The 25,174-nt window shown below is 43.1% G+C and overlaps 1 protein-coding gene across 3 annotated transcripts in view; it reads left to right on the top strand.

The window, feature by feature from the left end:
* Positions 1-19,470: 19,470 nt before the first annotated feature.
* Positions 19,471-25,174, top strand: part of ARHGEF5 (Rho guanine nucleotide exchange factor 5) — a 30,213-nt gene continuing 24,509 nt past the window's right edge. For 2 of the 3 annotated variants that reach the window (XM_079786593.1, XM_079786595.1), the window contains exon 1: positions 19,491-19,622. The gene's annotated coding sequence lies outside the window, so the exon portion shown is untranslated. Of the gene's footprint in view, positions 19,686-25,174 lie in introns of all 3 variants that reach the window. The other variant, XM_079786594.1, reaches the window with a different exon arrangement.

The following is a 25,174-nucleotide window of genomic DNA, read 5'->3' as shown; positions in this document are numbered from 1 at the left end:
TGGGCTCCAAGTTTGAAGGTTGAAGGCAGCCATGCCCTGATCACGGGAGACCCAGAGTTCTGCCGGTCCTGGCCAGGGCCCAGACCTCCCTTCCACCACCATGCTCTAGCAAGAGGGAATTCTGAGCCCTGGCTGGGGGTGACGGCGGCGACAGGGAGCTCTGAGCCCCGGGTTTGAAGGACAGCCATGCCCTGATCACGGGAGACCCAGAGTTCTGCTGCCCTCCGTTCAGCTGCTGGGCCTCGGCTGGGGTGGCCAACAGGGAGCTCTGGGCCCCTGGTTTGAAGACCAGCCATGCTCTGATCACGGGAGACCCAGAGTTCTGCTAGACCCGGCCAGGACCCAGAGTTCCCTTCGGGCGCCAGCCCTGGCCAGGGCCCAGTCATTTGATCACCCCTAACTGCCCCCCCCGCCCCCGCTGGCCTGGTCGCCCCACACAGCCTCCTGTTCGGTCGTCCGTTCCAGTTGTTTAGGATGTGACGACCCCTGAGTTTTTATATATTAGGATTAGATAGTTTTGTCCAAGGTTGTATGCAAGACAGATAACCTGAATGCAAACTTCCCATGTAACCAAAATCCTCACAGAAACCACTCAAATATTGAAACTGTCAACAAGTCTCTGGAATTTCTGTGGGGAAAATGTTGGGGAGGTAGAAAAGAGAGATTTTGTGAATGGGGAATTGCAGAAGAATAATAAGGAAATTTTGAAATGAAGAAAATATATCAGAAAGGGGACCAGAGAAGGGAAGAGATCCAGATAAAGTAAGTGACATAGTGGGGGGAGACACAGCCATCAAGAGAAACAAAATTCAAAGAAAAGTTACCGAGGATAAAGAGGGACATTACATAATGATAAGCATCAGTTCCCCCCAAAAACTGAACAATTCTTAACATCTATATACAGAACAAAAATATACATGAGGCAAAAAGTTATAGACCTGAAAGGAGAAATAGATAATCCACTATTATAGATGGAGACTTGGACATCCCACTATCAGAAATAGATAGATCTAGCAGTCAGGAAATCAGTAGGATATATCTGAATTCAACAACACCATCCATCAAGTGGACAGAATGGATTTATTTAGACTACTTCACCCAACAAGAGCAATATACATATGCTTCTCAAAGCTCACATGGAACATTGATCAACATAAATCACATTCTGGGTCATAAAACACATCAAGCAAATTTAAAATAATAGAACTCATACAGTGTCTGCTCTTAGAGCACAATGATCATTTTAGGAGTTAGAAATTAGAGTGGAAATCAATACCAGAGAGATAGCTGAAAAATCCCAAAGTATTTGGAGATTAAACACAACTCTTCTAAATAGCATGTGAGTTAAAGAAGAAATCTCAAGAGAAATTTAAAAATATTTTGAACTAAAGAGAGAGAAGAGCTCTACTGAGCATATTATAACAAATATCCCCATTACCAGTGAACCAGTTCTTCAGTTGAGCTGAGGGTTTAAAAACAGCTTCCATTTTAGGAATGCTGCCTGACTCATGCCCACAACATTAGAAAAGAGTTTATCAGTTCATGAGATCCTAAATTTTACTTCTCAAAACACAGACTCTACTACTGACAGGTTTGTTCATGTGTAAAGAAATTATTTCAATCTTAGATATTTACTTTGAAACCATAGAGAGACCAGAGAATTTATTAGTCATCAAACAATTTGCCAATTTGTAAATTGCTAACTTGTACCTACATGTACTATATATCATTTATAGCATAAAACAGTATATGAATGTTACATTTGGATTTGGAATAATATATATAATATTTTTAAGTCTCTCATTTCTACTAGCCCTTTGACAAATTTAACTCATTTGATTTCAGGTGAAGATGCTTTTAATATCATGTAGAATGAAATAAACTATGGGGAAAAGGAAAGAAAATAGAAGTATCTTTCAATATTAATGTGTAAGCCCTGGCTGGTGCGACTCTGTGGTTAGAGAGTTGGCCTGTGCACCGAAAGGTCTCAGGTTCAATACCCATTCAAGGGCATACACCTAGGTTGCGGGTTTGCTCCCTGCCCCCAATAGAAGCATATGTGTGTGTGTGGTAGGCGGGGGGAGACAACCAGTCCATGTGTTTCTTTCACATTAATGTTTATCTCTCTTTCTTTCTCTCTCTGTCTCTCCCCCTCCTCCCTCCCTACCACTGTCTCTGAAAAGCAGTGGAAAAAATATCCTCATGTGAGGATTAACAACAACAAAAAAAGATTAATGCCTAAATGTTTTGGAGATTATGCAGTTATTTTTAAAACTTCAGACAGTCTGTTCTTTTTTGCCTGGGAAAAAAATGTCCTTAATTGTGTATAATTATAGGAGGCAAGATTTAAGCAAGCCAGAAACTCCAGATTCAATCCAAGGATGGTCTAAAATTTCAATATTTAGGCATTCATTCATTCATGCATATTCATTTATTTGTTCACTAAATAAACATTTGTTAGATGCCATAAATTACAAAAAAAAAAAAAAAAAAAAAAAAAGAGGGAGGGCACACAAGGAGTGCATTACTATCCAGTCCTGTAAAAGGAATTGGACTTTGAGTCCACATAGCAATGATTCTTAAAGGACCTTAGTGTGCTCATTGGGCCCTCCTCTCTCTTTAGGTTTCAAAGAGTCATACTTTGAAGCAGTGTTTCTTTCCCTTTATATGGTCATTTTAGGAGTTACAAAAGCAACAAAGGAGGACTTAATGAAGAGATTAAGCTTTTTATAAGATGTGGACTGAAACGCATTTTCACAACTAAATATTTTCATGTGCTTTGTAGGTTTTCTAAATAAATTTAAAAGGTTATCTTAGCACAATAAATTTTTATATAATCCTGAGAAAAATAATTCTTGTCATGAATTAGGAGTTCCTACTATAGTAGTTAGATTCATTTGATTTTTGGTGATATAATGATTTAATGCTAATGCTTATAAAAAAGATGTTTGTTGCTTCTGAGAAGGATTGAGTAAGGATGTCCTTCAGTATCCCAGTTAGCTGCTTGGACAAGATTTTGGGGGGTTGTATTTCAATGATGTTATCTCTGCCCAGGGCCTGACCTTCACTTTATAGACCCAGCTTTGGAAATTTTGTTCAATGTACACATTTCTCAACTGTATCATACTATTCAAGCTCAAAAAAGAACCTAATAACCTTGAATGGAATTATCTGTTATAACAAATTGTCAAGAACTTTGCTGATCAGCACATTCCCTCCTTATCAAAATAGCTGCACTGGAAGGCAAATGGATACCTCATGGTAGATTGGTGAACATGGGATCAGAGCAGAAGAGGGTTAATTGGAACTCTCACCAGGTAGGGTTATTGATCACTGATCACTGAAGCCTTCTGAACCATAGTACAGGCCTGCCAAGAGGACAGCACTCCTAGCCCTTAGACTAGACTTCCCCGGGTGGTGTGAGAAGGTGCTGGCAAACCCTGACACTCGTGGATCACCTCTTCTTTATTCCTCAGCCTTTCTCTAGACAAGGACCCCACACAACTGTTACATCTGGGCTCTAAGAATCAGGCAGGTCCTCCTCCCTGATTCTGCGAGATTGCATCCAAGCACTTGGAACAGACCTGTGGGTGCACTAACTCCCCAGGTACATGTTTGTTCAGGTTGTCTTGTTTCCTCCTCCAGTTCTTCTCTTCCATGCTTGAGTGGATTTTACAAGTTTTACTTCTCAAAAAGAAGTGTTATTTCTCTTATTTCCAAGTTCCTCAGGGAGTATCTCATTGTTGTCTCCATTGATATTAATGACAGCTGGACCCAGGGTCTTATCAACAGTGGCAGTCAGGTATTTGATATTTCTGTGAATTGGTGATGTACCAAATAATAGCTGACTTGTCCCTAAGTCCTGGATAACAACCTCCTCAATAAACCAGTAGAAATCCAGCATCTTTCCTTACAATAATCTGGAGAAAGTTTTTCTTCAGAGGCAGGCAGACACAACTTCAACAGTTTACCCACTGGTTATTTTTGCCTATCAAAGGCACTAACAACATGTTTGCAGTAGCAAAGATGCTGGATTTCTATTGGTTTATTGAGGAGGCTGTTAAAAAGGACTTAGGGACAAGTCAGCTATTATTTGGTACATCACCAATTCACAGGAATATCAAATACCTGACTGCCACTGTATTGCTATAGCAATCTGTAAAATGACAAATTCATTAAATTATCTCTTTTCCAAAAATTTTAAAATTAGCTATCAGTAAAGTATTTAGCAATTCTTTTGTTATTGAAGTAAGGCAGAGTGAATTTATTAATGAATGGTAATTTCCTATGTGTCTGAATTTCACACATGGTACATGATACAAGTGCTAAGCCATTACACAAATAGTAGGTCTTCCAACACACTGCTATTCAAGTTTGGTCTTTCCTCCTCATTATAGTACCTAAAATTGCTCTTTTAATAGGAGTAGATATGGGATGGGTTACAAATAGTAATTGAAATGTTTTCACACACACTGAGCCCTCAAATCAATACATGAATGCCTGGCTTCATACTCATTTACACTCCTGCACACAAAGTCTAGACTCACAATACATGAACACTGGACAGCCCCCCCCCCCCCAAATTCAGTTCCTACAAATATTATGGGTTGTTAGGCAAAACAATTTTTTGGTAAATTAGTAACCATAAATCAATCAATAGATAATTGCCAAAATGGCCAACTGTTGGTTTGTAAAATAGAGTCATTGGAGCCCATATGTAGTACATCCATTGATTCCTTCCTAGCAATCTGAACAATCTCATTGTCAGAAAAGTTGCTTTTTATCTTTTTGCTCCTCCTATTATCATGTAAACCACTCTGGAGTGCTAAGGTTGGTTTCAGTTACTGAAAGTTGATATTTCTTTTGAGAAAGTAGAATTACATCTCTTTTCTAGGACTACTCTAATCCTCATATTTGGGGTTCTTATATTACTGATTACTTCTACACTCCAGAAATTCTCTGCATAACTTTGACATGTACAGTTCCAAGATGATCCTTATTTCACCATTATTTTATTTCCTCTTTTGGGTTGACATTCTTTCTTTTCATCAAAGACTATAGGTAACCTTTCATTATAGAAAGGGATTGTGTCACCCTAAGGATGAGGCTCACATGGATCAAGGCCGGGAGGGAGCCACATGCCCAGGAAGTCACCACCAGGGTGATGCAAACTCTGTAGCTCACAATGAGAGAATACCAAGGGGTATATGACACCAAGATTATCCTTTAATCAAGAAGAACATCGGAGCTCATAAGTCACCAAAACCTTGGCATTCATGGCCGCCAGATGTCCCCATCAGCAGCACAGAAGGCCACTCAGCCTTGGATGGAGCAGCCTTGACAATAGTTCAACCTGCTACCCAGGCTCAGTGACCTCTTTGTGAGTCACTTGGCAAAAGTTTCTCCCTTTGAACCTGTTTTTAGCCCATCCACCGAGAAAGCATGGGGGACCTTCCTAAGGCAAAGGAATTCAGATTTTGTTTTTGACATCCAACATTTTATAATCTTAAACCTGGAATTTATACATTTCTCTGTGTATAATCTCTCCACAAGGGGAAGGATGAGAATTGGTTTATCTCTTCATCCTCATCACCTTAACATTCCTAACACATAGTGAGTACTCACCAAACACTTGGTAAATAAAGGACCCTTTAATTATCTGTTAGCCTCCTTTCTGAATTTTCAGGCTTCAGCTATATTCTGCTTTTTAACCTTTTTTAAAATTTATTTTTGTTGTTAACAGTATTACATATGTCCCCCATTCCCCCCCCTTTTACCTCCTCCACTTAGCTCTGCCCCACCCCAGGCCTTCACTGCTCTATTGTCTGTGTCCGTTGGCTATGCTTATTATGCATATAAGATTTTTGTTAATCTCATCCCACTTCCCTCACTCCCTTTCCCTCTGAGATCTGTCAGTCTGTTCCATGTCTCTGGGCCTATTTTGTTCATCAGTTTGTTTTGTTCATTAGATTCCACATATAAGTGAGATCATATGATACTTGTCTTTCTCTGACTGGCTTATTTCACTTAGCTTAATAATCTCCAGGTCCATCCATTCTATCTCAAAGGGTAAGAGATCTTTCTTTATTATAGCTACATAGTATTCCATTGTGTAAATGTGCCATAGTTTTTTATCCATTCCTCTACTGATGGCACTTGGGTTGTTTCCAGATATTAGCTATTGTAAATAATGCTGATATGAGCATAGGGGTGCATATATTCTTTTTGATTGATGCTTCAGGCTTCTTTGGATATACTCCCAGAGTGGGATTGATGGGTCAAATGGAAGTTCCATTTTTAATTTTTTGAGGAAACTCTATACTGTTTTCCACAGTGGCTGCACCAGTCTGCATTCCCACCAGCAGTGTACTAGGGTTCCCTTTCCCCCACATACTCACCAGCACTTTTCACCAATACATCTCCTAGGGTAGGAGAAGCAAAGGAAAAAAAATAAACAAATTTTAATACATCAAACTAAAAAGCTTCTGCCCAGCAAAAGAAACCACCCTCAAAATGAAAAGGGAATCCACTCTATGGGAGAACATATTTGACAATGATACAAAATATATAAAGAACTCATTTAATTCAACAAAAGGAAGACAAACAATCCAATTTAAAAAATGGGCAAAGAACCTGAATAGATACTTCTGCAAAGAGGACATACAGATGGCCAAGGGACTTATGGAAGAATGCTCAATGCTTACTAATCATCAGAGATACAATAAGGTATATCATCTCATACCTCCCAGAATGGCTACTATCAATAAATCAACAAACAACAAGTGATTTTTTTGAACCTCCTTTAAATCTCTCTAATGGTGAGTTATCCTAGAACTTTCATTGTAGCTGATAATGACTGAGCACTTTCTATGTGATAGACCCTATGTAAAATGCTTTAATATAATCTTCACATCAAGTCTGTGGAATGTGTACTATTACTATCCTTATATAATGGCAAAGAAAATGAAGTTTAGAGAAGTTAATTAATTTACCCAAGGTCAAGGAATTATTGACTGATAGAAACATAATTCAAATCAGGTAGTCTGGCTTTAAATGAACTCTGAACCACTCTATTATAGAAGATCTACTGATATTCATAACCCAAATGGCTGGCATCAAGACTTCATAATATACACTCCATAAATTCTGAGTGCATGTACAAATGAAGAGTCATTGTGGTCAGATTTCTTCCCATAATTTCATGGGCCTGGGCATGTGTTCACCATCATGTTTTAAATTAGATATCTTTTTTATCTATTAGATTTATCCAATTCTTGCTTTTAGTATATTCTTACGTGATGGATATTAATGACAAAGAACATGTTATTGCTTTATTATCACAGAGAAGAAAAGAAACAAATTAGGGTAGAAATATAGCATTAGTATTTTAAAAATATCCTGGGGATGTTTATTCACTTCTATCATAGAGAACAGTGGTTATGGGCCTCTCAAGGACATGTGCCAAATTGCTAAGCCTGTGCCTCTGGAAGGCCAGGGTGGTCTGCTGCCCGGTGGGAAGCCATGCTAGGGTGTTGCCCTTGGAAACTCTGGCAAGAGGGTAGAGACAATTATGGACAGTAACTATAGGAAATGATAGGGATGGAACTCTGTATGCGGTAGCTGGTTCACTTGCCACCTGAAATTGGCACCTGAAGCATCTTTGGCATGTAGACCAGGGATTGCCAACCATTAAGCTGTAAGGTTGTTATTTACTGTTTGCTGTGAGTGTAGAATATCATTGTTAAATATGGGTTGTTGAGACAGAAACAAAAGGAGAAGGGATGCCGTCCCACTGAGTGAAAACATGATTGTTTTCCCAGCCAGCAGGGAAGTGTCTCATACTTCTTGCTTTCTTGACCAACATTGAATAGCAGTGTTTAATTTTGACCTGTCTATTTTTAACCTGAGTTTCTCTGTTTGTTTGCTTTTGATTTTTGAAGTCATGTTGGACCAAAAGAAAAACTGGATCCTTGACCAGAGTATGAGTTAGTCAACAGAGTGCTGGCTCAGAGTCCAGATGTCTGGGTTCTCATCCCAGTTCTCCCACTAATTCACTGGGTGGCCTTAGAAAAATTTCTTAACTGCTCTGGCCTTTAGTTTCCTCATCTAGAAGATGAATAGTTGAACTAGACAATCTTTAAGCTTATTTCTAATTTTCTAATTTTCTGTCTCTCTCTTGGTTTCTTGAATTTTCATTGGCATTTGCCTTTTCACTTTTTCAAAGGAATATGGAATAAGTTTCATGCAGAAAAGATGAAATGGACTCTAAAAGTTTAATGAATATCTTAAGCTTAAACATAGCAGGAACTCTAAGAGTAACTATTGAATTAATAAGTGAGTTGACTATTTTCATTCTCTAGCAAATTAGGATTGCAGAAGCCTGGCTGAAACATAAAGTAAAATGCCCACCTAAGAAAAAGGAGTTTTATTGGCCTTCTTGAATCTTTTTAAGAGTAACTTTCACTTTTAATAAGAAATGTTCTAGCACCTGGAATAAAACTTAAATGTCTAATTCCATGCCTATATTGCCCACATTGTAAAAAATAATTTTAATATCAACTATTTATTGAATGATTATTAAGTGTCAGGCATTGTGCTGAGATACCTGTATTATTATCATTTCTAAGTTTCATAACCCTTCTATGAGTTTAGTACTTTTATTGTACTCATTTGAAAATCCAAAAAGGAAACAGAAGCACGGAGATGGTAAAACTTTCCTATGATGACAAGCACAAGTGTGTGACACAACCTGGGCTCTATTCCAGGTCAGCCTAACTCAAAAGACCACACCCACAACCACTAAGCACACTTCAGCTTTTCTGGCTATAGTTAAGCAAGGCTCAAGAAGGACAACTAGAATATTCTGAAAATCCATTTTAAGGAAAAGATAAAAAATATAGTCAACAGCTTTCATTATACAGGGATGGGCAAAAGTAGGTTTATAGTTATTCATATGGGAAAAGACATGCAGATTATGTTATTACAGTAGCTTTAATTACTCAAGAGAATGTCACAATGGCATAGTGCACTGAAGAACAATCCTGTAAGTGCTTGAATTGCCAGCCTTCAATATTAACACATTCTCGTAGTCTTTGAAAATCAATAAACAAACCTGGATTTCAGTGACCTCCCTGGGTCAGCCCACTGCCTCCTGAAGTGGTTGAACTCAGACCTGCTTCTGCCCACTTTGTGTATGTGTGTATAGCAACATATAAAACAGGTTTTTATTGGGCAAAAATTACCTAGATATAAGTAGAGACAAATGAACCATCCACAGAGGTTAGGGGCAATCAGGTACACAGATGGTGGTCACTTGCATGTCTAGCCCCGCCCTCCAGCAAGCAGTTAGGGGTGATCAGGTAGGTAGGCAAGTGGTTAGGGGTGATCAAGTAGGCAGGCGAGCAGTTAGGGGCAATCAGGTTGGCAGACGGCCCCCAAGCAAGCGGTTAGGGGCAATCAGGCAGGCATGTAGAGTGGTTAGGGGTGATCAGGCAGGCAGACCAGCAGATATAGGTCATCAGGTAGGCAGGCAAGTGGTTAGGGGCGATCGGGTAGGCAGATGGCGCCTCACAGGTCTGGCCCTGCCCCCAGCAGTTAGGGGTGATCAGGTAGGCAGGCAAGTTGTTAGGGGTGATCAGGTAGGCAAGCAAGTAGTTAGGGGCAGTCAGGTAGGCAAGCAAGTAGTTAGGGGCAGTCAGGTAGGCAGACGGCCTCTCACAGGGCTGGCCCCGCCCCCAGCAAAGAAAGAGGGAGGCCCAGGCCACCCGCAACAACTCTGTGGCAGGTGTGAGGCCAGCCAGCGATCGCTCCGCGGAGGGTGGCCCAGGCCAGCCAAGCCATCGCACCCCACGCCTGTCGCCTGTAGAGGGAGGCCACTGGTGACGGGGGGTGGGAGGGCCACAGATGGCAAGCAGTGGCAGTGGGGCCAGCTGCCTGCAGCCAGGGGAAGGAAAGCCCCAATAGGTCCTGATCTCAGACCAGGCCTAGGGACCCTACCCGAGGGGTCCCAGATTGTGAGAGGGTGCAGGGTGGGCTGAGGGACCCTCCTGAGTGCACAAATCTTCTTGGACCGGGCCTTAGTATATATATAAAAGCCTAAGTGACCATTTGACTGTTTGACCATTCGACCAGTAGCTATGGTGCACACTGACCACCAGGGGGCAGACACTCCAACTGGTAGATTAGCTTGCTGCTGGGGTCTGGCCCATTGGGACTGGGCGAGATGGGCTGGACACACCCTGGATGAATCCATGCACCGAGCAGGTTTGGCCTGATCCCTGCAGGATAGTCTGAGGGACCCCACTAGTGCATGATCGGGGTGGGGAGGGGCCGCAGGAGGGCTCCAGGGCATGTCCAGCCCATCTCACCCAGTCTCAATCAGGCTGATCAGGGCCAATTGGGGCCATCTCGCCCAGTGCCAATCAGGGCCGATTGGCACTGGCCGGCTGGGGAAGGACAACACCGGTGCATGAATCCATGCACTGAGCCTCTACTAAGTCTATAATATGTAATATATGCAACTATTAATAGAGTCAAGTTTTATTTCTATAATATCCAGAGAAGATTCTCATAAAATAAGTGCATATTGATATCGTACTTTATCACCCATTCAATTTTGTGTAAAATACAATCCAAATAAAATTTCAAGATAGTAGGCCCCACTACAGTAGAGACATTCTGGATCACTACTGCTCCCCAGATCACTTCCTGAGGAACCCAGCTGGTATCAACCATGAACCATCAAATCTCTAGATGGTGGGGAATCTATAGACCTGGGTTCAGGTATGTCATGATCAGTTGTATCCTTGTTTTGCTTTCCCATGTATAAAATGTTGGTAAGATACCACTTACCCTAGCTGTTTGTTGTGAGCTTCAAAAAATGTAATATACATGTCACCACTTCTTAAGTTGAAATGTAGTACTGAACATGACTCTTAGTTCTACAGCATAGATATTAATCAGTTCTCTTTCCTCACCTTCATCTTTTCTCCTCCTCCACTTCCTCTATGTGTTATGTACCTGACCCCATGTAAACAAGATCGTGTGCTCTCTTGAATTGAAACCTACTACAGTTCAGTTCTAGGGAAGATGTCAGGGGAGAGCCAGAGAAGAGTGTCTGAACAAAAGACAAAACTGGTCAAAAGGTTTTGTTTTGGGGTACCCAACGTAGACAGGTTTGTGATCCTTTCTTCCGAAAAAGTAGGTTGTGATGGTTATGGGATAGGTGATACTTTAAGAAGGTGGGGGAATGGAAAGGCTGTATTTCCAGCTACCCCACATGATATCCCCATGGTGACTGTGCTGACCTGGAGGAGCAGAAGTAATGACTGAAGCTGGTAGAGTCGGAAAACTAAGTGATTAATTCTTCTGGGTTATTTCATCTTTCTTTATCAGATGCAGTGGCACAAATTGTTACTGTGTGTGCAGTGAGCATCTTTTTGTGGACTGTAGCAAAGCTACTGGTTAAGTAATATGAGCTTTTGTAAAGTCAGTGCCTATTCAGAATGATTTTGAAGGCACCCGAGGCTTACAATGATGTCTCCCTCCTGCTGTCAGATACTTAGAATTTCTTTAGCAAGACAACCTTCTGTTTCACAATCAGAGATAAACTTAACATGCAGATGCACATATTGATGGTAGGTTGTAAGTAGCAGGTACTAGGGGACCTGTTTTGATAAGTGTTAGAGCCCTAGATACCTAAGGAGGGTGGGGAGTAAGGGAGGCTGAGACTCCCCAGGCCAGCATCACCTATTTTCATCCTTACCTCTTCTGAAACCTGTGGCCATCCCAGATTTTTAGCTTCCATTTAAGTCTCTGAAATTGCAAGGAGACTTAAGAAAATGGCAGAAACAAAGCAAATATACATTAAATTCACCCAATAGGGGCTCATTAAGTAAAAAGTAGTATTTCCATGCCGGTGCAATGGAATGCCATTCAATTATCAACAAACAAACACAAAAATCTGATGTGGTCATTCTCCATATATTATATAGAAAAACCTTCAAGATACATTGAGTAGCTTAGGAGAAGGAGTATTGACTAAGTGACCAAGCCTTGTGAAAAATTTGAATTCACATAATCAAATTTATAACAAGAAAGTTATAAAAACACAATAGTAACTACACTGATATATCATATTTCTCCTGTCAGATTGGCAAAGATTAAAAAGTTTCAAAAACACAATTAGTGAAAGCATGGGATGTAATACATTGCTGTAATTTGGTATAAATGACCTCCATGGAGAACAGTTTGTCAATGTCTCCCACAATTACAAATGCACATACCATTTGACCCAGCAACCCCACTTCCAGGAATATATCCTACAGTAGGCTGGCATGTATGCAAAGCAACAGAGGTAAAGGTTAGTCATCCAGGCATTGCTTGTACTGCTGACCTATTGGAAACCTCAATAAGAAACTGGTTAACCAAGTTATGGTCCATCCATTCAGTAGAATACTGTAACCCTGAAAAATAAGCAAAGAAGCTTTTCTGTACTGATATTATGGAACAATCTTCAATGTATTTTTAAGTAAAAATTGCAAGTTTCAAATTATATTGTGGCCTATTGTTGATGTGATGTGTTTCCTATAAGCAGGGAATATTTTTGGAAGCATTTCACAAACAACTTGTAACATTGGAGTGTCCAGGAAAGAGAGCTGGATAGCTGGGTCATGTGTGAAGGGAAAAATGCACACTTTTGTCCCTTTAAATTTTGAAACATATCCATGTATAACTTTTTAAAAATATGAAAAAGTTAAAACAGGCTTTTAAAAATTCTGCAAAATTTCCAGTAACCTTAAACTCTAAGGAAGCCTGAGGCTGTTCAGAGGGCAGCCTATTCAAGCTCCAAACCTTCCCAGGGGGAGAAATTCCGCATTTGATGGAAGATTGGGCATTTTCCCCTCCACTGGAGGATAGAGTTCTCAATACAGAGTTTTCAACATACGAAGGTGGGCAAAAATACTTTTACAGCTGTTCATGTGGAAAAAGACATGTAGGTTATGTTATTATACAGTAGCTTTATTAACTCAAAGGATGTCACAATGGCACAGTGCACTGAGATACAATCCCGTAAGTGCTTGAATTGCTGGCCTTCATTATTCACATGTTCTCATAGTCTTTGAAAATGAATAAACGAACCTGGATTTCAGTGACTTGCCTGGGTCAGCCCACTGCCTGCTGAGGTGGTTGAACTCAGACCTACTTCTGCCTACGTGTGTGTGTGTGTGTGTGTGTGTGTGTGTGTGTGTGTAATAGTAATATATAAACCAGGTTTTTATTGGGCAAAAGTTAGAGACAAATGAACCATGCACAATAAAACAAGTGAAAACCACTGAGGACTATGATAGATGTACAGTAATTAGAGAAATGAATTTTAAAGCATAAGATGCCATTTTATTTTGCACAGATGGACAAAAATAAAAAGATGGATACTTGCTAGTGTTGCTAAGCATGTGGACAAATGGATATTTCTCTGTAGTCTTGTTGGAAATACAAGTTAATTTGATTGTAAGTGAAACATTTTCTCAGGAATATTTTCTAGGAAATGGTTCTGTATGTTTCTGGCAGCTATGAATTCTTCTCTGTAATGTACCCCATTACAGAGCTTTAGCTCATAAAGATGAAAGGACCTCCTTTGCCCAGCTCCTCTGGAGGAGATAGAAAAGAATCATGGCACCCAGTGTTTCTTCCTTTATTTCCCTATATTTCCACTGGGGACTTAGAGTTACTTTGCTCAGTTCAAAGAGAACCAGATCCTTTTGGATATGGTTAAAACCCAAACCTGAAAAAACACAGCCTAAATAAAACAAGTCTGAGATGGGAGAGTACTGGATCCTAAGTGTGGGTGATTATTCTGAAAAGAAGAAAGCTGCCTCTAACTGGGAGCTACTAGTTCAACCAGGAGAGATTTCCAAGATTTGAGAAACCTTTTGTTACTCACAAATTGTGTGTCGTAAGGATTATTTAGAGCCAAAAATGCATTTCAAAATTGATTTTTTAAGGACAACTGTTATTTTCAGAACAGAAAGGCTGCGAGCAAAACCATTTATTTCCACAAGATGGTGCTATAACTTCTGCCAAGCAGGAAACTCACTTTTCCCTCAGGAGCCAGAAATCCAAGATATATTTCTGATTGGGGATCAAATCTGTGTGTACTTTGTTGAATCCGTCAAAGAAGCACATTGGGCAAAAGTGTTCTGGTGGAGGTTGATTTGGGCCAATAGGGGGAAGGTTGTTCCAGGTAATAATGCCTTCCACCACCTCCACACATACCCGAGTTGATGTCTCAAGGCTTCATGGTCACCGTTCAGCCCACTCCTTTTCCAAAATGCTGCTCTTACCACTGTCAGACATGTGTGTGTCAGGAATGGAACCTGGATGCTAAGGCGTGGCACAGAGTCCAACTATAATGGAAATGTATCTCCTGCACCCACCCACACTTTCCATCTGGGGCAACTCAGGATTCAACCCTCAATAAAGCCTTTCTTTCCATTCTAGCCCACATTAATCATACTTTCCTTTGGATTTCCCTGGCATTGTTATTTTTACCTCTCTTTAGGCTTATCAGAGATTGCTTTAGAACAGTATTTTACCATTTCCATCTACATTTTCCAAGTTGTTTGGGGACAGGGTCTGTCATAATTGACGCTGTATAACCTACAACACGAAGCATCCTACCTTGGATTTATGCATATTAATGATATCACGAATGCAGGCAATCTAAAGTAAATGCTCAATAACCTTAGTTGGTAGCCTGAGTAACTAGGAAGATGCTAACCACAGTTGGCCACTACCTAGGAGCGAGGTGTATGATCTTTTAAGTCACATCCTCTGGAGCTGTTTGATCATCTCTAAAAGGGTAGGACTGAACTGTCCTCCTAACTCTCCTTTTCTTTTTAATGTTTGCTTCTATGACTTTAATGTCTTTAGTATCCCTGTCTTGAGGGAGCCGTGGAGGCAAGAATATGTGTATCATAATGGAAACAGAAAGATGTTTCTACTAATGTGAATGACATCTCCATCCCTATTCATCTTTATTCTTATCTCCATTTTTGTCTTTCATTCTTTGGCAATCAAACTGTGACACAGCAATCAAAGCTGGCCACTTCCTCTATCTTTTGTCACTAGGACCTCTCTGATCCCACAGGGAGATGAGGACAAGCGGAAGCCCAGAAGCACAGTGACAATAAGGCCCACTGGCCCACTATTAGGAATAGGACAGGAAACCTGCTGTGCAGCTATAGGAGTTGTGGCTGCAATTGGAAAAATGGATAATATGGATGAAAGTGAGAAAGGGATACTTGTACCTAAGGACAGTCCCTGGGGACTGTGATTGCTGGAACAAGACACTTCCAGAAACAGACATCAAGGACCTAAAATTAAGGATAAAGCCAGTAACTTTCTACTGAAGGGAAAAACAGTGTTTGGACAATTCCGGAAGAACCAAGATCATTTCTGCGTTCAAAATAATCAAACCTGGGGAGAGTGTAGTCAAGGAAGTTTCATGAAGAAGCTTGTAGGCCATGTATGCTACTGAGTTTGGACTTTATACTTCCAGAGATGTGGTTCCTCTAAAGGATTTCCTCCCATTTTATCAAGGTATAATTGACAAAAATTATATATATGTAAGGTATACAACTTTATATTTTGATATTCATATATGTTGTGAAATGATCACAATTGAACTAATTAGCATACGCATCACCTTACTCAGTTGCTATTTCTTTTTATTTTTCTTCTCTGCCATGTCTTCACCCACCTCGTGTTAAGCCCACACTATTTGCTCTTCCCTGAACAGAATGTGTCCCATTTCCAAGGTTGGTATCATCCTCTCCACCAAGTGGCAGAGTACTTTTTTAAGACAAGCCAACTCAAACTTCATCATGTCCTTTAACCCTTTTCTTATTCCCCAAGCAGTGCTCTCTCCTTTATGTTACTGTTGTACTCTGTGTGGATCTCAACGTGGCCCTTACCACACCCTGCTATCACTAGGTGTTTCTTGTGTCTTTCTTCTGTTCCTTGGGGGCAGAGACTTGGTCTTTGTATATATGGTTTCTAAAAATGCATATTGAGTAAATAAATAAGACAGTGAATGAGGCAAATAGTATTTATATCTTGAATAGCACTAAATTTGGGCTATTGCAAGGGATGAGAAAAGAAAAAATATGTTCATCAGAATGGAACTGGGTAGCTAAGAACCATAGCAGGGTAGACTTAAAGGAGAGAGATGGAGAGACCATGGTCAGCCAAGTTAAGAACTGAATTCAGAATCAGTTCAAAAGGTTCAAAGGTAGATCATGGGATCAGGCAAAAGGCAGTCAGAAAGGTCAGAGCAGTTTTCAAAAAACTAGCACTGGGTCCGCTGAGAGTCAAAGTTAACCAAGTGGGAGACCACACCACCAATAACAAGTGTGGTGTCCCCAGTAGGATATCTGGTCAGGCAGTGACAGCCCCAGGGATCACTTGGATGAGCTCCTGCTTGTAAAAGGTCACTGTAGATCCTTTATCAAAATAGGAGGATAGGGAGCCCTAGCCATTTTGGGATAGAGAATTGGCTTGTGGACTGAAGGGTCCCAGGTGTGATTCTGGTCTAGGGCACATGCCCAGGTTGCAGGCTAGATCCCCAGTAGGGGGCAAGCAGGAGGCAGCAAATCAATGACTCTCTCTCATCATTAATGTTTCTATCTCTCTCCCTCACCTTTCCTCTCTGAAATCAATAAAAATATATTTTTTAAAAAATAGTAGGATAGGGAGACAGCTCTGATTAAGAAGCCCAGGCACTAAGAGCAAGTATCAAGGAAGGGAAAAGAAGGAAAAAGAGGAAATCATAGTTTGCAAGGTGAAGAGCTCGGTTGGTCCCCAATATGCACACACCCTGCAGACAGGGATGCTCCACGGGAAGAGCTAACTCCCTAACTGATAAGTTTTACCTTTCCCACATCTCACTGCTACTTGAAAAGTCAGGTCTAGCCTTGTATACTTAGCTCTCTGGATAAGAGCCCAGTGGTCACTGAATCAGGTTGGTAACTTAAAAAACCAAAAGTGCTGATAGGTCAGAGCTGTCAGAACAAGAAGAGGTCAAGTCTATGAGACCTGAGAGAGGAAACAGAGAGGACAGAGAGCTGTAATCCAGGAGAACACAGTAGCCAGAGTGGAGCAGGAAGAATAGCCAGGCTGGTGGGGGGCAATCCAGTGCCTCTGACCACATGGCCACTCTCAGGAGGCAGCATGGAACAGCAGCGATCAGCATCTTCCACCCAAGGATCAGGAGCTCACTAATTTTGCTCACCCATACCCTGGACTAAGTGCGCTCTCCCAGCCTAGAAATAAAGACAGCTCTAGCTTAACTTTTTATTTTTTATTTAACTATAGTTTATATACAATATATTAGTTTCAGGTATACAATATAATGATTCAACATTTTTCTACCTTACAATGTGATCACCGCACTAATTCTAATAATCATCAGTCATTGTGCAAACTTATCACAATATTACTTTTTAAAAATATATTTTATTGATTTTTTTACAGAGAGGAAGGGAGAGGAATAGAGAGCTAGAAACATCAATGAGAGAGAAACATCGATCAGCTGCCTCCTGCACACCCCCCACCGGGGATGTGCCCGCAACCAAGGTACATGCCCTTGACGAGAATCGAACCTGGGACCCTTCAGTCCGCAGGCCGACGCTCTATCCACTGAGCCAAACCGGTTTCGGCTTACCACACTATTATTGACTATATTCAGCTTTACCTTTTTCACTCACTCCCTCACCCCCACCAGCCCCTCCTCTCTAGCAACCATTCCTTTGGTCTCTGTTGCTATGAGTCTGGGTTTTTATGTTTTGTTTTATTCATTTGCTTTGTTTTTTTAGATTCCACATATAAGTGAAACCACACAGTATTTGTCTTTCTCTGTTTGACTTATTTCATTTAGCATAATACTGGCCAAGTCCATCCATGCTATCTCAAGTGGCAAGATTTCATTCGTTGTAGGCTGTAGTAATATTCGTGTGTGTGTGTGTGTGTGTGTGTGTGTGTGTGTGTGTGTAATCTTTATCAATTCACCCACCAATTGACACCTACCTTGCTTCCATATCTTGGCTATTGTAAATAATGCCTCAATGAACTTTTTGATTTACTGCACTTGCCACTTTTATCCTCTTGCTGAGCTTATGACATTTGCTAGGCCTGTCCTTACATACCTGAACTGGTCCGAGTTTCCTCTCATTGCTTCCCACACCTACATGGCAGCGTAGGGTAGGCTGAAGGCTGCTGAACTCTTTCGGGCTTGCCCCTCAGAGTAGAGTGGCTGAAGCAGCACATTCTTTGAACATAGAGATGTTTCAGGACTTTGTTGGAGAAGATGCTATTCTACCTTAATTACATTCTGTCCTAAAGTCCCCTTCAAAAACGTAGTAGTCATGGTCCGCGGTTCAATGCAGCAGCCAGTGTTCTAACCCACTAGCTCTTTGGGCTCATAGATGGTGGCATTCCCAGGAACAAAGTAACCGGAGAGTCCATGAAGATTCCACTTGACTTATATCAGGATGGAACCTCTGGGTGGGGCTGGGGGGAGTCTGACTAAAATACCAAGAATCTTGGTCCCTTAGGGGCGTGTGTGTGTGTGTGTGTGTGTGTGTGTGTGTGTGTATCTCCACCACAGAAAATCCTGGCATTCTTTGAAGTTTATGGAAATGCATTAAAAATAGACCCACTCAGCCTGGACTCAAACCAACAGAACACAAGCTTTCCCTGAAAGAATTAGGAAAAAATACAGCCGTGAAAAGAAAAAAAAAGAAAGAAAAAAAAACCACAGGCAGGCCTGAGAAATGGGCTTAGATACTTCAGTACAAACACACACAAACACGGAGGTCCTGGGAAGAGCACAGGAGGGAAACACACCCTGAGATGTATCATCATCCTAAGTGAACTCAGATAACACCTAGACGAAAGGCTTGGGCTTGCGGTTTTAGAGATGCTCATTCCTAGGCCCTAAGCGATGGCCTCTTAGGGAAAGGGAGAGGGAGAGAACTCAGGATACACCCTTCCTCTAATAGGGATTCACAGGGAGACAGTAGGAAGAGAATTAACATTGGGCCCGAATGTTAACTCAGAAATGTTAACACAGAAACTCAGACGTCCAGAGACAGATAGGCTAACAAAAGGCAGACCAGCATGGTCCAGAGTCAGGCTCAAGTGAAGAACTACAGCGGGGGGAGACATCCGAGCAGATTTCAGAGACATACAAGGGCACAAGAGAGCTCCCCCTCCCCCCGCCTCCGGTCACTCGTGCCGGCCGCTGTCCCTGGCCCAGCAGCCAGCCCTCTGCGCCGGGCTCCCCTCCAGGTCGCCACTTCCCAGCGGTGACGCGGGAGATTCTTTCACACCAATGGGGCCGCGGTGCAGCCGGGCCCTGCCCCTCCCCCAGGAAGGTGTGTCCCTGGTTTCCTCACCTGAAACTTCCTAGGAGAACCAGGTCCCTCCCTCCGGCCGGGCGGGGAGGGGCGGGCGCGGGCGCGGGTGGGGCGGCTGTGGCGTCCAGGGCCTGTGCTGGGGACGGCCGGCCGGCGCCTGGGACCCGGAGGGACTCTGGTGCCGGGACAGCATGTGACACTGCCCAGGTGGGTGCCCTCCTCTCTCGCAGCTCCTGGCTCTGGGCTGGCGGCCGTAGAGTCCTGGCGGAGGTAAGGGAGGGTCGGCCAGGACGGGGAAACTAGGCCTTTACCCTGGGGCCAGCCCCAGCCCGGTCCCAGGGCGCAGGCTCCGGAAATGGGGGGCTGGGCAGATGGGCAGAGTTTGGGGCGTGTGACTGAGTATCTTGGTCAGGAAGGGGAGGGAAGCTGGAGGAAATGCTCTTGCCTGAAAAATTCGCTTCCGGCCTGGCCCCTTCCTTGGATCTGGGCACCCTGCCCCCAGATGTTCTCCAGGCCAATAATAGGACTCTTCCAAGTTTTGGCCCTGGGGAAAGCTGACCCTATAATAAGGGATAACTGAGACTCGGTTTGTGGAACGTATTCTCCACCTGTGGATGTCTTATTGTCTCCTTTTTCTTAACTAGGCCTGGGCCTTCCTTCACTTACCTTCCTATGGACTCGCACACTGTGTATGTCTCCATACTTGCCTTTCCCTTGCTAGCCAAGGTACTTTCACCTGTAAAAATGTCTCCTGCCCTGGCCCCCTTCTCTGGTTCCCCATATCTGGGGAGTCCCTCCAAAGTTTCCTGTCAAGCACAGTTTGCATTCTCAACTTGGGGAGGTGGGAAGGGAGCTGTGTATAGTTGGGCTTGGTGCTCTCCTTCTGAGCGTCATTTAAAATTGCCTTCAGCAGGACTGTCCTCAGAAAGCTAGTCCTGATGCCAGTTCAGCTGTCCTGACCTAGTTCAGATGTCAGTCCCTTCTTCCCTTCCTGGATCTTGGATTCCCAAGACAGGTTTGCCCTTCTGTCTACCAAAGTGAACTCTGGCCAGGACTCTTGTCAGATTGAGGGAGAGGGGTGTGTCAGACAGACAAGGGAGAGAGGGTGGCTTTCTTTTCTAGCTTCTTCCCTCTTTTGCTTCCCCCATGCCATTCTAAGGCCCTGCATCCTTGGCCTACTCCAGAAATCCCAGCTTCTAGCTCAACAGCTCCCGATGTGGCCTTTCAGACTTCCTGTTTTAGCTACACCAGAGTGTGAAGAAGAGACTGGCCTAGATCCTCGCAAAACGGGAATCATTTGTTAACCAGTCTGTGGGCCTGAAACTGAAGCCATGTCTACTGAGGGGATTCTTGGGGGTTGGGGCTGGGAGGAGGAAGGACGTAGGTGTCAATTTTGAGTGAGACTGTCTGGCAGGAGGAATGTATGTCATTATCCTGGTAGGGAAGAGAGAGAGGTCAGGAGGTGTGCAAAGGTATCCCTCTTACCAAAAGAAAACAGTGATTCAAAACATAGTCAAGAGTCTTCATGTCCTAGGGGTCCCAAGAGTATATGGCTGACCACAGTGTGGTCTGTCTGAGGTTGTCTGTGGCCACATCAAGCATGGTGTCTGTGGGATAGACAAGAAGATGTCATTTGTGGTGTCTGGAGTGGTCAGTCACTGTGGTGTGGACAAGAATGGGCCACTCACAGGGCCATGGATTGAACAAGAGCAGTGTTACTCAAGTGTCAGGTAGCTTACAGCATTTGGTGTAGACAGGGTAAATCACTCACTGTGTCTGTGAAGTGAACAGGAGCTGGTGGTGGGCAAGAACAAGGTCACCCTTCAGGGGCTCTACTAAGGACACAAAGAGGTCACTCACACATAATCTGTGTGGATGGCAGGGGGCCCCACAGTGGGCTTGTGGGGCCTGTCAGCATTGCCACTGGTGATGTTCTGTGCGGGCCCATGTGGTCTGCAGCGCAGTGGATGCTGTGATATTCTCAGACATTAGGAATAGATAAGAGACGGTTATTACAGTTTTCACTGGGGTGGTGGGGCTTTTCTAAAGTGGATAGAGCACAGGTCTTTGCAGTTAGTGGTCCAGATTGCTACTCTAATTTTTATATCTGTCTTGCATTGGGGGCAATAATGTCAAACACTGATAAAGGATATCTATGTGGGAGTCTCAGTTTCTATATTAAAAAAACAACACAAAAAAAACAAAAGTGATTTGGGGGTATTTTCCTAAGATAAGCAGTAGTGTAGACAATGTAGTATGAATGCAGAAGTGTTGCAATCTCAAGTATTTTAGTGATTTGTGGTGTGGATCAGAATATTTGAAACTGCCATTGCTGGAAAATCCAGGAAGCAGATACTTAGAAGTACACATAGCAGGCAGCATGGGTTCGAAGGTGAAGCAGCAGTATGATGGAGGTGGGTGGTGGTGAGGGGGCTGTCTTTGAAATAGTGTTATGTCTGCAGACTAGAAATGGACAAGAGCTAAGGTGTTTGGGGCTCCAAGGGAGATACTGAGCTCTGTCATACACTGTGTTAATGGGGTGACTTGCGGATTTGTCTTGAAAGAAGTCATAGGAGGGATAGGGTCAGCAGATGCAACATGTGTCTGGTCTAGAAGGTGCCATGCTCTATCTGTCTGTGCTCAGTTACTGAGCTTTGCCCCCATAGAGAAGGGGGTGAGGAGGCAACTGTAACAATGGGCAGTGCAAAAACTCCCTCCTGATGTCTTTATGTGCAGATTCCCTAGAGCTTTGTCATGTTGTAGGTTTGTGGTGCTGATTATAATAGGATTACAATAGGACAGGATCAAGTATAGGGAATGGTGTCTGAACTGGTGACCACCAATATTTCCAAATGGATAGATTGTGTTAGAAATACTGTCAATGTGGTTGCAGGAGGCACACGTGTGTTGTGTCACTAGTATGGAATTGAAGATGTCTAGGTAGCCCATGGTGCATACAGATGCACCTAAATATAGCAGAAACACACATATTTTTAGAAACTTTGTTTTGTTTTGAGGACATGGCAGTGTATATGGGTATAGGGCCAGGACAATACAGCTGTGGGTGAGGGGAGACTACAGGTTTAGTTACACTAATCCCTTAAGCAGGTAGGAGCCAAGATTCATGAAGTGTTTATGTTGAGCAAGTATATTATTTAACCCTAGAGGCCCGGTACATGAAATTCATGCACTCAGGGAGGTCCCTCAGCCTGGCCCACACCCTCTCACAGTCCGGGAGCCCTCGGGGGATGTCGGACTGATGGCTTAGGACTGCTCTCTGGAGGGTGCTTGCCTAAGCCGTCAGTCGGACATCTTTAGCACTGCTGTGGAAGCAGGAGAAGCTCCCACCACCGCCGCTGTGCTTGCCAGCCATGAGCCCAGCTTCTGGCTGAGCAGCACTCCCCCTGTGGGAGCACACTGACCACCAGGGGGCAGCTCCTGCATTGAGCGTCGGCCCCCTGGTGGTCAGTGCATGTCATAGCGACTGGTCATTTTGCCATTTGGTCAATTTGCATATTAGCCTTTTATTATATAGGATGTGGTTGAGAGAATAGGGTCACATCACAGTATCAACCATAGTGATTATAGTATTTTGTCCTTAGGGCTAGACATAGGGAGCAAATCTTACACTGTCAATTAATTGGAAAAGGATATAAAAGCCCTTCTACACAAGTGTGCTTATGTTAGACATGGTGGCTTTTTGCCCTGTATAGATGGTATTTGTGTCAATGGGGTGGCCAGGAACTTGTCACATACTTATCACACATGCAGGGTGTTTGGGGACCTGCTTGTTTAGTTATGTCAGTCCCTACTGTGTAGAAACTGCAAGGGTGGCTCATTTTGTGTGTGTGTGTGTGTGTGTGTGTGTGTACATGCAGGTACGTGCATGTGGATGGGTGCTTGTGCAAGCATGTGCACAAGTGCAATACCTTAGCAGGACAGAGGACATTTTGGGTGGTGGGCTTCACTTTAAGCCCAGACCAGACAAGGAGGGTGCAGGTCCAGGTGTACCTGTGGGTTCCATAGGCCCCCGAGGTCTTTCCAGGCTGGTGACCTTCCAGCTTTCTTACACCTGAACTTCTAGTTGCTTATAGTTGAGTTGTCAGAAGACCTTTGTTTGAGTTCACCTATACCAATTGCTTATGTGAGCAAGTGTCAGAGTATCTGACCTTTAGGTTTCTCATTTAACTTAAGCAGTTTTCTGTCTGTCTCTGAAGGTCCTTCCAGCTCAGAAGTCCTGTATTTCTCTCTTACACTTATTCTCTCTCTCATCAACCATAATTACAAGCCCTAACATTTTTATGACCCTTACATTTAACAATGCACTTTTTATACCATCTTACTTAATTTTCATTAGAATTCCTTGCAAAGAAAATATCTCTCCCTTATATAAAGATAAGAAAATGGATGTTTAAATGATTTTTTCACAACCGCTTTAAAATTAGCAAGATAACAAAAAGGCAGAACTGGAAATTGAACAACACTCTTTTACCTCTGCATTCTTCCTTCCTCCATCATCCACGCAATAAATCTTTGTTGAGGGCCAACTAAGCTTCAGGCAGAGGGGGCTGAGCAGTTAATATTGCAGTTTTTGTGCCCTTATGAGAACAGACACTAAATATGTAACTCCAAGTGCAGTGAGTGTGGGAGAGTAGAGGCTTCTCTGGGGTAGGAGCAGAGGATTCCAGGCCGAGGAGCAGCACTGAAGGCCTACAGGTGAGAGGGAGGGGAGCCAGAGGGATGAAGGCCAGTGGGGTGTGGGCTGAAGAGAGGGTGGTGGGAGGCAGGGAGAGGCCAGGTTGAGGAGGGTACATAACCCATGCTGGATATTTATATTTCATCCCATTGGCAGTTAGAGGCTACTGAAGAATTTAAACTAGAAGTGGGGCTTTTGAGACTCACTCAAGTGCTGGGTAGAGAATGCCTTGGGAAAGGGCAAGAGAAGGTATGTGGAGGCCAGTGGCCAGGCTCTGCCCCAAGTGCAGTGGCCTGAGTGCGAGAGGACAGCAGCCTGCACAGGGTCTAGTAGTGGATTTGGAGAGAAGAGGACAGACTTGAAGGTTCCTGAGGAGCTGGGGTTAATAGGACTTGATGGCTAGATTAGATATGGGGAATGTAGGCCAAGAGAGAAACAAGAATTTATTCTGTAATTAAAAAATACTTATTGAGCACTTAGTACAGGTCAGGTAGTGAGCTATGTATAGATATTTGAGCAGGACAGATGTAGTTCTTGATCTCAGGCCATTTACCACCTATTGTTTGAGATAGATGATAAATCAGAATACACACAGCCTATATAATAAAAGCCTAATATGCTAAGTGTCCAGTCAGCCATTCAACCCATCAAAGTGTAATATGTTAATGATATGCTAAGGTTGCTCAACCTCTCACTATGATGTGTACTGACCACCAGGAGGCAGACGCTCCGACCGGAGGTTAGCTTGCTGCTGGGGTCCGGCAAATCAGGACTGAGTGAGATGGGCCGAACACACCCTGGAGCCCACCCGGGGTCCCTCCCTGGCTGGCCAACCTCCCACGTCCCTCCCCGGCCCCTCGGCCTGGCCTGAGCCATCTTGCAATCTGGGACCCCTAGGGGGAGATTGGAGAGGCCAGTTTCGGCTGAGGCTCTCCGATCTCCCCCTAGGGGTGCAGGCCAGGCTGAGGGACCCCACTGATGCACAAATTTGTGCACCAGGTCTCTAGTAATTATATAATAATCATAATTGTGTAAATGCTACAGAGGAGAGAAGAAAAGTGCA

Source organism: Cnephaeus nilssonii (assembly GCF_951640355.1).
Source record: "Cnephaeus nilssonii genome assembly, chromosome: 12".
In the NCBI taxonomy this organism is placed as follows: domain Eukaryota; kingdom Metazoa; phylum Chordata; class Mammalia; order Chiroptera; family Vespertilionidae; genus Cnephaeus; species Cnephaeus nilssonii.
Note: the sequence above shows the minus strand (reverse complement) of the source record. Positions and strands in the feature narration are given on the sequence as shown.